Source organism: Ursus americanus, chromosome 10 (genome assembly GCF_024610735.1).
Source record: "Ursus americanus isolate L20-20 chromosome 10, mUrsAme1.1.p, whole genome shotgun sequence".
Classification (NCBI taxonomy): domain Eukaryota; kingdom Metazoa; phylum Chordata; class Mammalia; order Carnivora; family Ursidae; genus Ursus; species Ursus americanus.
The window spans coordinates 27799930-27813420 of NC_142136.1; positions in this window are offsets into that span (position 1 = coordinate 27799930).

Genomic DNA, 13491 nt, shown 5'->3' on the forward strand with positions numbered 1-13491 from the left:
CTGCTGTCAGATTACTAATCTTGGAAAGGAGCTCCCATGGGCTGCTGCCCAGAAGACACACCAATACCCAACTCTTCCTACACTCCAGGTAGTGGGAAAGGGGGAGGACTGCTGAGGGGGAGGGGTTGAGCGTATCCTGTTCCTCTTTTGGCTTTGGTGGAAGAAATGGTGACTTGGCTTCATTGTTTTCTTTAAGTCTTCTGTACATAGCCACTGTATTTTTATTTATTTATTTATTTATTTATTTATTTATTTATTTATTTATCTTTTTAAAGATTTTATTTATTTATTTGACAGAGATAGAGCCAGAGAGCACAAGGAGGGGAATGACAGAGGGAGAGGGAGAAGCAGGCTCCCCGCTGAGCGAGGAGCCTGACTTGGGGCTCAATCCCAGGCCCCTGAGATCATGACCTGAGCCAAAGGCAGATGCTTAACCAACTGAGGCCACCCAGGTGCCCCTTCACTGTATTTTATTTTTTATTTTTATTTTTATTTTTTATTTTATTTTTTTGATTTTTTTGATTTTTTATTTTATTATGTTAGTCACCATACAGTACATCCCCGGTTTCCGATGTAAGGCTCGATGATTCATTAGTTGTGTATAACACCCAGTGCACCATGCAATGCATGCCCTCCTTACTGCCCATCACCAGCCTATCCCATTCCCCCACCCACCTCCCCTCTGAGGCCCTCAGTTTGTTTCTCCCCTTCACTGTATTTTAAATTACCAATAGCTGTCATACAGTAGCAGTATTCAGTGAAGGGTCATACACGTACCCAACCATCATCTCGACATCAAATCAGTGACTTTCTACACTCTTTGGGATATTCATAACTGCAGTGCTCCCTCATCTAAAGTGCATTAATCAGATCAGAAAACTGCATTGCCGTAAATCAAAAGATGAATTGCAGAAGTAATCATGTAACAGTATGAGAAAGAGAGGGAGAGAACTGTTGCTCATTCAGAAGTTTGCAACAAACTTCAGAGTCTTAAATTTGCTTTTCTCTCAAGAAAATTGTAATGCCTAGAACAGGGCCTGGCATACTTGGCTGCTCAATAAATATTCGTTGAATGAATGGTTGAATTTTCATTCTGTCAATACTCATTCCATGACTTTGTACAAATTAAAAATTATAATTACTTCCTTGGAGTAATAACGGATCATGGTAATGAGCCCCTCATTTAGTTTTTTTAGGTTTTATTTACTTATTTATTTGAGAGAGAGAGAGAGGGAAATAAAGAGAGAGCTCTTGTGTGCATGAGTGGGGGGGCATGGGGGAGAAGCAGAAGTGGAGGGGGAAGGAGGAAGAAAGAATCTCAAGCAGACTCTGCACTGAGTACGGAGTCCAACCAGGGGCTCAGTCTCACAATTCTGAGAGCATGACCTGAGCCAACACCAGGAGTCAGAGGCTTAACCAACTGAGCCACCCAGACACCCCTGAGCCCCTCATTTTTGAGTCTGGTTTGGGGCTGTATGTGGCTTGCTCTTTGGGAATAAGTGTTATTCCTCAGGGTGTTTGGTTTTTGTGTTCTTTATTTGCTTTTATTTTTGTTGGTAGATTTGTTTAAAATTAGCCTGAGTATCAGAGTAGAAAATTTAAATCTAAAATACCAAAAGTTACTTGGGCCATTAAAATGAGCTATTGGGAATCAGCTACTCCCAAACCTGACCTAAGAGCTGGGTGATGGCCTCACTCTTTAGGTGAATGCCAGGCTATTGGGCAACCTTGCTCCATATCCATACCTAATTGTAGGTAAGTCCTGGGCCTCTTGTGACACAGGTGGAATGAGGGTAGCTACATGGGAAGAGACCTCACAACTTGTCTCCCTTGCAGTGTCCCAAAGGGGACTTCCAGATAAGGAAGTGAATTTTTGTTTCACTACAGTAATGTAAACCCACTATAGCCAATCCCATTGACTGAGTACAAACAAAACATTTTATCCATGTGAGACATCATTACTTTCTAGACATTAGTCACCTCCAGAAGATCATCTTTTCTTCCCAGTAGGAGAACAAATAGAAAGCTGGTCAGATGTGGTCAACTTTTTATTTTTAATTTTGTTAAGTGTTATGCCATGATGACTACAAATAGAATGAAAATTTTTTTTTCAGAAAATTCAAAAATAAATAAATAAATGAAAACCTTAGCTTTTATTTGAGTCTCCTCTGCATCATCTTATAAATTTACCAGGCTCTTCTTTTTAGCAGAATATAGTGCTTAGGAGCAGGTAATACCACATTTTGTAAGTGAAAGATAATTTCCAGGTGTTACGGACTGAATTGTGTTCTAACCCAAGATTTACATGTTGATGTCCTAACCCACAGTATCTCAGAAAGTGGGTATTTGAAGATAGAGGTAATCTTTAAAGGGGTAATTAAGTTTAAAATGACATCACTAGAGTAGGCCCTAATCCAATATGCCTGCTATCTTTATGAGAGCAAATTGGGACACAGACACACAGACACAGAGAAGACCACAGGACCGCACAGGGAGAAGACAGCCATCTACCTACCAGCCGAGAGAGGCCTCAGAAAAAAACTAACCCTACCGACACCTTGATCTCAGACTTCTAGGCTCCAGAACTGTGAGCACATAAATTTCTGTTGTTAAATGACTTTAACATCCAGTCTTTGGTCCTTTATTATGGCAGCCCTAGCAAACTAATAATCTAGGCAAATGTTAGGGAAGTAGCAAGAGTAAAGTGTGGTCCTTCTGGAACTAAGCAACGCCGAAACAGCTTGCAGAGGAAAGCATTCCTGCTTCGTGAAGGCAGTCACTCCCATCCCAGGATTTTATTGTTCATATTTGTGAAGTTTTTCAATATGCGTAAGTACATATACAGGATTTCCTTGTGTAATGAGAATAATGGAAGTAATAATAAACGTTGGAGTGGGTGTAATTGTGACTGAAAGGATGATTTTATGATATGGTAAAGGATACTATTGGCTGGAGCCAATTCATTACACTGCCCTGGCAGTCTGTTATTATTATTATTCTAACCCTTACTAGATTTCATTCTTTTAGATAAAAACATGCATATCAGCTTTGGAGTTTGATTGCCTTATGGGCATAAAGCTTTGCATATTTACTGCCCATGAATCATACCAGTATGTGAAATCCAGAGAAGATTCAATTTTTCCTGCTAGATGCACCTCCAGCCGTTTAATTAAAATATGTATTATTAATAAAACTATATTTAAGTCATATTTTTTACAGATATGACTGAAACATTAAGTGTAAATTGTTTCATACTTTCATAGTAATTTGCTTTTAACGTTTTGTGCCTTAATCAAGGTAGCACACTAGTTGAAGGTTTGTGGTCCTGCAGACTTCTCAGCCGTGAAGTTGAAAAAAGCAAGTGGAAAGTGGTGATTAATGAAAGGACATATTTACTTTTCAGAAAGACTTCGTGGTTTTATTGCAAAAGGGATCTGTACCGAATAGGGAAGTGCATGAAAAGAAATAGCAGGAAAGAATATTTAGTCTCTATTTCAGTACACAGCAATGGCATTGGCCATTTGCATGCCAGCTTTTTTCATGTTTCTGAACCAAGGCTGTGTTTCAGCTGCCCGTCTGCCTTTAGATGTCACAGTTGTTCTTCTGCTGAACCGAACCGACTCCAGCTCTGTGTTTCACACTTTCCTCTGTCTTCCAGAAACCTTGTCTAAGCAGGAGCACTGATTCGAAGTACTCTAGCTCACTTACATAGCGCTTAGCAAGGGGTTGATTCAAAATTGTTTCATTAAAATAGGTGATGACAGGGACAGCTTGGTGGCCGCCTGACTTGCTGTCAAAGTGTAACCCATCTTTATGGATTTTTTATTTCAGATGATAACATTTCCAAACTCTCACGTTTGGTCCAAGTCAGGAGGGTGACGAGTGGGGCAGAGAAAGCGGAAAGGAAAAACTTTAACATGTAATGACTACTTACTATGTACCAGGCACTGTGCTAACCTGTTTGCTAGTTCTGTGGTTTAATCTTTATGACAAAGCCTCAAGGAAGGAATGCTTATCTCGTGTGTTTCATATGAAGTATTGCAGGCTTCTAGAAATTATGGGACTGGCTTAGCTTCGTAGCTGGTAAATGACTGAGTCTGAGGTCAGACCTTTGGCTTTTTCACTCCATGCTCAAGTGAGATCCCTCTATATTCTCTTGACTATTGGGGTTTCTGCACACAGATGCATTTGTTATGTCTATCTCTGAGTAATTATATAAACATTCCCATTACCCTCTCACCCCCGTGAAGTCTCCAAACAATCAACCTAACTTCTTTTCTTTTCACTTTACTACTCTACTCCTTTCTTGATCCTTCCCTTCCCTCACTGCTTCTCTCTCCACACATAGAAATTCTTAGTTACACCTGCGTGGAGGGATGATGAACTTTCTATTTTGACATACTCTTTAGTGTAGAATTTTACATGCATCATGTTATTTACCATTTCAGTGAAATTCCACTATAGTAGTTCTTTTCTAAGTGGCATAACTACTAGAATTTAATTTTTTAAAGTAATTTATTTGTGACTCTAGAGCCTGTAATTATAAGGTCAAGATTAGTGAGATCCTCTCCTTTACTTTAAAACTGGTTTGATTGGAAGTCATTGGCTAAGCTAAAAAGAAGAGGCATTTTTGGGACACACATACACACACACTGGGGTGTGTGTGTGTGTGTGTGTGTGTATGAGTGTGTGTGTATGCATGGTTATGGTTCTGACTCCAGGACATCTACTGAGGAGGCACTGGACAGGAAAGTTCTTCTTCAAGAAGAAATAAAAGCTTGGCCATAGAATAACTTAAGCCATAGAATAGAAATCCTCTCTCAAATGTCTCTACTAGGCTTAAAGAAACCTCTTCTAACATTAAGTTCACATTACAGAGATACTAAAATGTGCCTTCTGCCTTCAATTTTCCCATTCCATCACACTAACTCTAGAAATTGAACCGAGCATCGTATTACCACCAGAATAATTGATGCTTCTCTTTTCCCTAACGAGTGGGAGAACTGACCTTTGTTTAAAATAATAACTGTGACCATGCTTGAAAATCAAGGGAAGCCAAGTAAAATCAGATCTAATTTTCAATAATTGCAAAAGAAAGTCTAGGCAAAGAAACAGAAAGCCCCCAAAGCCCAGTACAGTCTAAATTCCAAGAAACAAGTGGCAAATGGTTGGGTCTGGTTTGGCAAGGTGCTGGTGAGTTTCAATGCCCTGTACATTTTTTTTTTTTTAAGCTTTCACTGAGCATCCCTGGAGAGAAATCCACTGGCTTCTCTGAGGACACGCTGCCTCTTGACTCCTCAGAGTTCTTGCCGTGGAAATTAATCAAACTTGAAAAGTGCCCTGGCAAACAAACAAAACACTCTGAGGGACTTCTGTTTGCAACACTCAAATTCCACATCACACGTGTGTGGGCACCTATGCTGTCTCACACACATATACACACTTACACACATTTCAAAGTGTGATAACCTATCTTGAAAATTTTGTAACTAGCTCCCAAAGCAGCATGATCTCCCTCAAGCCAGCTTGACGCATTTGAAGTAGAAAATACATAAAATAAATACAACGAACTGGGTATCGGATTGGCACAAATACCAGTCTTCCAAGAAGAAACGCCTGAGAGGAAATAAAGTAGTAAGAGGCGGTAACTTTGGCAGGAATGGGTAACGGAGAAGCCTTCCGTGGAGCAGCAGCTGTTGAAACACGCACTGTACCAGATGGTTGAGTTGAGTGAAGCTTGGCCTCAGGAAATGCTGAGGATTAGGTGATATTTTTTCCAACGTGCCACATTCATTGTCAGAACTAGGATGTCCCAGGAGAACCACATGGCAACAAGGTGACTGAGATCTGTTGAACAAAGTACTGTCTGTTCCTTTCCTCAGTTATAATTTTTCATTCTGGCTTTGGAGCCAAGGGACAAGTTCAAGAAGCCTCACGTATGGGCAGATGTGAATGGCATAAGACCTTGAAATTTACTTGAGTGAGTTTAATCAGTTTTGCTGATTAAATAAAAACATTTCAAGTGATTCAGTCACTTTTTTTTTTTTTTTGCCTTGTAACAGTCCGTCCTATGAGGTTGAGCCATGTTGTTTTTAGTCACTTTCTGTTTGTCCTTCCCAAGTACCTAGACACAGACATTATAATGGTAACCTGCGTCCCTGGTCCCTGTCTTCTTTCTAGTCTAATGGTTGGAATGTTAATTTTTACATTGGAATACAAAAAAGTAATATTGTGCTGTCATATGTTGGTGCTTGCTTACCCTAAGGAGCTATTTCCGAAAGCTCTACTCAGTTTTAGCAAGGATCTTGCAAGAGAGGTCCCAGTTCAGTTCCTATATCTGCTCAGGGCTACTAATAAGTAACGGTTGTTTTTTTTTCTGTCCTCCTTTTGAGTTACCTCAGGCAATGCAATTGAGAAGTTGATGAATTACTTGTGAGCCTCTTTTCGATATTTCAGGAAAAACCAGAGACATTTAAATTCTGTAGTACATTTTGCTTAAATTGTGAGGGCTACATTGTGCATACAAAAACCCAATATGATGCCTTGGGAAATCTGTATGGCCTTTTCTTTCAAAAGCCATGCTTGAACCACAAATGGGGCTAGTGTCTATCCTCTGTGGTCACATATCACACAGGAAAAACCTCTGTCCACTGGCCACAATTTATCCAATGGATACCTTTCTAAGCTGATCTCTCTTAGTAGTCTGAAAGCTCTTTGAGGACAGGATTCATGTGCGTGATGAACATTTCTGATTTATCAGCGTGCCCCTTTTTTGATGTCTTGTACATCATAGGCCTTTAAAAATTATTTGTTTAACAGAAGTGAAATGGGGGCAGAGGGTGGAGGTGTAACTACATTTTCCTCCATTTGTTTTGAAGCAGGGTTTACTTAAAAGGTAAGATTGCATTTTGACTATAAATACTTAGGTTTTTGCCAGACTTTTTGTTTTAGATTTGCTCATTCTCTTCTCCTTGGGTATTATGCTGAATCCATTGATTAAAAAAAATTTCTCTGGTTAGATAATTTATTTTACAATAACCTTTAGTCATGAAAATGAAATTCTAGAACTTGCAATATAATTTTGCAAAGGGTTTTCCTTAGAAGTACCTTTACTGTGTCGCCTTGATGATCTCTACCATCTGTGGAAGTATGCTTATTTATATTCACTTTTAAGTATTTTCCAATTTCTATTATTTTTTATAACCAATGGAGAATTATTTAGAATATATATTTTATTCTACAAAGGATATTTAATTTAAACTATCTTTGGTTATTGATAACACTATTGATATTGTCAGAGAATATCATCCATGTGATATGGATTCTTTTTTATTTTATTTTATTTTATTTTATTTTATTTTATTTTATTTTATTTTATTTTATTTTATTTTTAAAGATTTTATTTATTTATTTGACAGAGAGAGACAGCCAGCGAGAGAGGGAACACAAGCAGGGGGAGTGGGAGAGGAAGAAGCAGGCTCTTAGCGGAGAAGCCTGATGTGGGGCTCGATCCTAGAACGCCGGGATCACGCCCTGAGCTGAAGGCAGACACTTAATGACTGCACCACCCAGGCGCCCCTGGATTCTTTTTTAAATAGAACTAAATTGGAAGATTTTTATAATAGAAAACTTTAAAAAATAAAACTTTTTTTAAAGAGCACTTTTAGATTCATAGCAAAATTGGATGGCAGGTACAGTGATTTCTCATATACCCCTGCCCCCCACATATACATAACCTCCCCTGTCATCAACATCCCCCAACACAGGGGTCCACTCCTTATAATTGATGAACCTACATTAATACATCATTATCAGTCCATAGTTTACTTTAGGGTTCACTCTTGGTGTTGTGCGTTCCATGGGCTTGGACAAATGTGATGTGACATATATCCACCATTATAGTTTCACACAAGACAGTTTCATTGTCCTAAAAATCCTCTGTGCTCCACCTAGTCATCCCTCTCTTCCCACTGATCCTTGTCAACCAGTGATCTTTTTACTGTCTCCATAGTTTTACCTTTTTCAGAATGTCTTGTAATTGGAATCACATGGTTGCAGTCTCTTCAGGCTAGCTTCGTTCACTCAGTCATGTACATTTAAGGTCCCTCCATGTCTTTTTTTTTTTTTTTAAGATTTTATTTATTCATTTGACAGAGATGGAGACAGCCAGCGAGAGAGGGAACACAAGCAGGGGGAGTGGGAGAGGAAGAAGCAGGCTTCCAGTGGAGGAGCCTGATGTGGGGCTCGATCCCAGAACTCCAGGATCACGCCCTGACCTGAAGGCAGACGCTTAACAACTGAGCCACCCAGGCGCCCCCCTTCATGTCTTTTCATGGCCTGATAGCCCATCGATTTTTAGTGCTGAATAATATTCCATTTTCTGAGTGTACCACAGTTCGTTTACCCATTCTCCTACTGAGGAACATCTTGGTTGCTTCCAAGTTTTAGCAATTATAAGGAAAGCTGCTGTAAACATCTGTGTGCATGTTTTTTGTGTAGACGTAAGTTTTTAACACCTTTGGGTAAATACCTAGAATGTAATTGCTAGATTGTATGGTAGGAGAATGTCTAATTCTGTAAGAAACTGCAAAACTGTGTTCCAAAGTGGCTGTCCTACCAGCAATGAAGAAAGAGTTCCTGTTGCCAGCATTGGATGTTGTCAGTGTTTAGGAGTTTGTCATTCTGATAGATGTGTAGTGAAACCTCGTTGTTGTTTTAATTTACAATTCCCTGATGACTTATGATGTCAGATGTTTTTTCAGATTCTTACTTGCCATCTGTATATCTTCTTTGCTGAGTGTCTGTTCATGTCTTTAGCTCATTTTTTAGTCAGGTTGTTTGTTTTATTATTGTTGAGTTCTGACTTCTTTGTATATTTCGGGTAACAGTCCTTTCTTATGTATGTCTTTTGCAAATATTTTCTCCCAGTCTGTGGATTGTCTTCTCGTTCTCTTCAATTGTCTTTTGTAGAGTGGAAGTTTTTAATTTTAATGAAGTCCAGCTTATCAATTATTTCTTTCATGGATCATGACTTTGGTGTTGTACCTAAAAAGTCATCATCAAACCTAAGATCATTTATATTTTCTTCTATGCTATCTTCTAGGAGTTTTATAGTTTTGCATTTTGCGTTTACATCTATGATCCAACTGGGCTTAATTTTTGTGAAGAGTGTAAGATTTGTGTCTGAATTCATTTTTTTCTTTTGGTATGTGGATGTTCAGATGTTCTAAAATCATTTGTTGAAAAGATTATCTTTTCTCTATTGTCTTTGCTCCTTTATCAAAGATCAGTTGATTATATTCATGTGAGGCTATTTCTGGGCTCTCTGTTCTGTTTCATCAATCTATTTGTCTGTTCTTTTGCAATCACCACACTGTCTTGATTACTATACCTTTATAGTAAGTTTTGAAGTCAGGAAGTGTCAGTCTTCCAAATTTGTTCTTCTCCTTCAGTATTGTATTGGCTGTTCTGGGTCTTTTGTCTCTCATGTAAACTTTTTTTTTTTTTTAAGATTTTATTTATTTATTTGACAGAGTGAGACAGCCAGCGAGAGAGGGAATACAAGCAGAGGGAGTGGGAGAGGAAGAAGCAGGCTCCCAGCGGAGGAGCCTGATGCGGGGCTCGATCCCAGAATGCTGGGATCATGCCCTGAGCCGAAGGCAGACACTTAACGACTGAGCCATCCAGGCGCCCATCTCATGTAAACTTTAGAATCAAAGAAATATATCATAGAGGAAATTCAAATTAACAATAATTGATCTATAGATTCACTGCAGTCCCAGTCAAATTCCCGACAAATTGTTTTGTGGATATTGACAAACCCATTCTAAGGTTAAAAGATGGTCCACATCATATGTCATAAGGAAAATGAATTCTTTTTTGTTTATTGATACTTCCTTTTTGGCCTTCAACATAAGCAATCTTTAAAAATGCTCCAGGTGTGCTTAAAAAATGTGTGTCCACTAACTGTTAGGTACAGGGTTCTATATATTTCCATCAGTTTGAGATTTTTAATGTGGCATTCACATCTTCTCCATCTGTTTCTTGAATGCCCCATCTACATATTTCTGGGAGATTTTTTTTTAAATCTTATCTGATGGTAGATTTGACTATTGCTCCTTATAATCAGGAAATTTTGGCTTTATGTATTTTGAGGCTCCATTGTTCAATGTACAAATATCCAGGATGTTCTATTAGGTGAATTTTTCTTTTATCTTTAGGAAATGTACTCCTTTAACCATAAGAATTCATTTTACATTGAGGTGCCTGGATGGCTTAGTTGGTTAAGCATCTGACTCTTCATTTTGGCCCAGGTCATGACTTGGGGTCATGAGATCAAGCCCTGTGCATCAGGCTCCATGCTGGGTGTAGAACTGCTTAAGATTCTCTTTCTCCCTCTCCCCCTCCCCTGGACAAACCCCCCATGCTTGCTCTCAGTCTCTCTCTCTCTAAAAAAAAAAAAATTGGTTTTACCTCAATGTTTATTCTGTTTTATATTACTATTGCCTGATAGGGATGCCTTGGTGGCTCAGTCGGTTAAGCGTCTGCTTTCAGCTCAGGTTTTAATCCCAGGGTCCTGGGATTGAGCCCCACATCAGGCTCCCTGCTCAGTGGGGAGCCTGCTTCTCCCTCGTCTTCCTGCTTGTGCTCTCTCTTGCTATCTCTGTTGCTATCTCTGTCTCTCTCTCTCTCAAATAAATAAAAATAAAATCTTTAAAAAATATTACCTGACCAGCTTTATTTTAGTTAGTATTACCTTTTATTAATTTAAATTTAATGTTTTTGTTTCACTGCAGTTTGATATTTCTTTTGTAAACAGTCCTGGATTTTGATTTTTTCTTATTTAATTTTAATCTGAACATCTCTATCTTTCAACAAAGAAGTTTAGTCCATTTATATTAAGTGGATTACTGATTTGGGGGGACAAATTTATAATGTATTATTTTGTGGTTTATATTTACCATGCTTTTCATTGTGATCTTTTTCACCTTTCTCCTTGTAATTTATTGAGTTCTTTTTTGTTTTTATTTCCATTTATCTCTTAATTTGGAAGTTATGCATTCAATGCCTGCTCTTGCAATTACCCTTAAATTTTTACCAAACATAGTTGATTTAATATCAAGAAGCAATCAGTAGTTCTATTTTCCTATTGAACAATAAGGTTCTTAGAATATTTTGATTCTAATCTAGTGCATATATTATTGTTCAATATTTTACTTTCACTTTGTTTATGATGCTTTCAACATACTTGATTATTATTATAATTAATATTCTTGAATTTTAAATTTAAAAAATTTAAGTTTTAGAAGTTATTCTTTCTTTAGTTTCACCTACATTTTTACAGTTCCTTTGCACACCATTTTTCTTGCATAACAAGGAACTTATTAACTTCTTTTTAATAAAAACACATTCTTTGTTTGTTTGTTACTTAATGTATTATCTGTAAATGGTAGAATTTTCAGTGTTTCAGGGGGCCTGGGTGGCTCAGTCGGTTAAGCGTCTGCCTTCAGCTCAGGTCATAATCCCAGGATCCTGGGATCAAGCCCCACATGATGCTCCCCACTTGGTGGAAAGCCTGCTTCTCCCTCTTCTTCTGCCTGCCACTCCCCCTGCTTGTGCTCTCTCTGTCAAATAAATAAAGTCTTTAAAAATAATTTTCAGTGTTTCTTAGAGTGTTTTTATTTTTGTTCATTTGAAAATTGTGATTTTTGCTTTCCATTGAATTCTAATTTGATAGTTATTTTGACCAACTATTTGAAGATATTTCAATGTCTTTTAGCTTCTGTCACTATAATTTGTTTCTTGGCTTTTTTTAATGGATCATTATTTTGTCTTCCTGTGTTAGCTTGTGCAGTTTGCTTCTAGAAGTTCTACTTTGTTGTTATTTAGGTCTACCTATGTTTAATTCATTTTTGTTTTATGCTACTTTTGGACAGACCTTTATTATTATTTTTTTCTTCAAGTTATATTACTTGTAGTGCCATTTCTCAGTTGTTTACATCTCCTGATGCTCCCTCATGGTGGTTTGTTCCCTTGATTTTTTGTGAGCTCATGTTTGACTTGGGATTTTGTTTGTTTTTTGTTTTCTTGGGAGGTTCCATGTACGTTGGGTTGAATATATTTTTTCTATGTGACAATTGTACATTTTTTTTTGCCAGGATCCCAAGGGCTTTAATTTTTTAGCTCATACTCCCACAACATAGGGATAATATAAATCTAGCCCTCCACATCTGCACAAAGTACAAGGTAGTAATTTTTATTTTTATAAACAACTTTTTTTTCCCTTCCAAGAGATGAAGTCTTATAAACAATCTTTCATGCTATGTCTAGCAGCAAGTAAGAGTTTTTCTAGTCCATTTCACTAACTGGGTGGGACCTTAAAGATCTTGGCTTTCTGAAAGGTCTTCTTCATCTAGGCTTCTTTCCCAATATTACCTTGCTTGATCCTACAATGGCCTTAAAAATAGTCCCACAACTCCTACGATCATATCTGGCTTTAAAATGTATCTGAGTGGCTGAGCTTTTGGTGAAACTGCTGCCCTGACTTTTAGTTCTCCCTTCATTCTTACATCTGGAGGACTTAGCTTTTCTTTTCTTTTTTAATTCGACTATGCATTCAAACATAATTTTAGAATCTTTAATCTAGCATGTTGAATATTATTGCATCTATGGTTTGTTGTTAGAGACGAATGCCTATTAATTCAACCTGCTATGATGCAAACGCTGGAATTAAATTTCTCTAAAGAAAATAAAATACATTATGTAAAAATATTTTATTAAAAACACGTTAAGAAAATAAGTGAGATTCCAGCGATTTTTGATTCTACTTTTTTTGTTGTTCTTTCTTTTCCTTGACAATTTGTCTTGCCCTGAGTACTTGCTCAAATGTTCGCTTTTGTCTGTTTAGAACAACTACTTTCCTCAAATTAACATGAAAGACAAAAACCATTTACTGTCTTTGGAAGTACAAAGGGCCTAATTGAGAGGAATTTGCTGTTACATTATATTCTATCCAGGGAGAAGGAAAGAATATGTAATGCGTTTTACGTTTGTTTTCTTATTTTTTTAATTGGCATTTAAAGTCCTTGGCAATATTTACCTACAAGATCACTTGAAGAATCTGTTTTTTAACTTAGGCCAAGGATCCTAAATACATGCCTCGACTCAAGTTTGTGCCCATTTGTATACCGCTGTAATTCCATGCCTAGCACAGTCCTACTGTACTAGGTAAGTACTCAAGTCATACGTCTTAAATAAATTCCATGGTATGACCAGATGAATGCTCCCGTGGTAACTTTCCAAGTACAATAGCAAATATGTGATGTATAAGTTAGTCAGCACCAGAGAAGTACTACTTAAAAACTATCCCTATAACTCAGTGGCTTAGAACAGTAGTCCTTTATTCTTACAGTGTTGTTTGGTTTCTGTAGCCTAGGTTCAGCTGGACTCATTCATGTCTGTATGTAGAGCATTGAAAATCTAGGCTGGGCT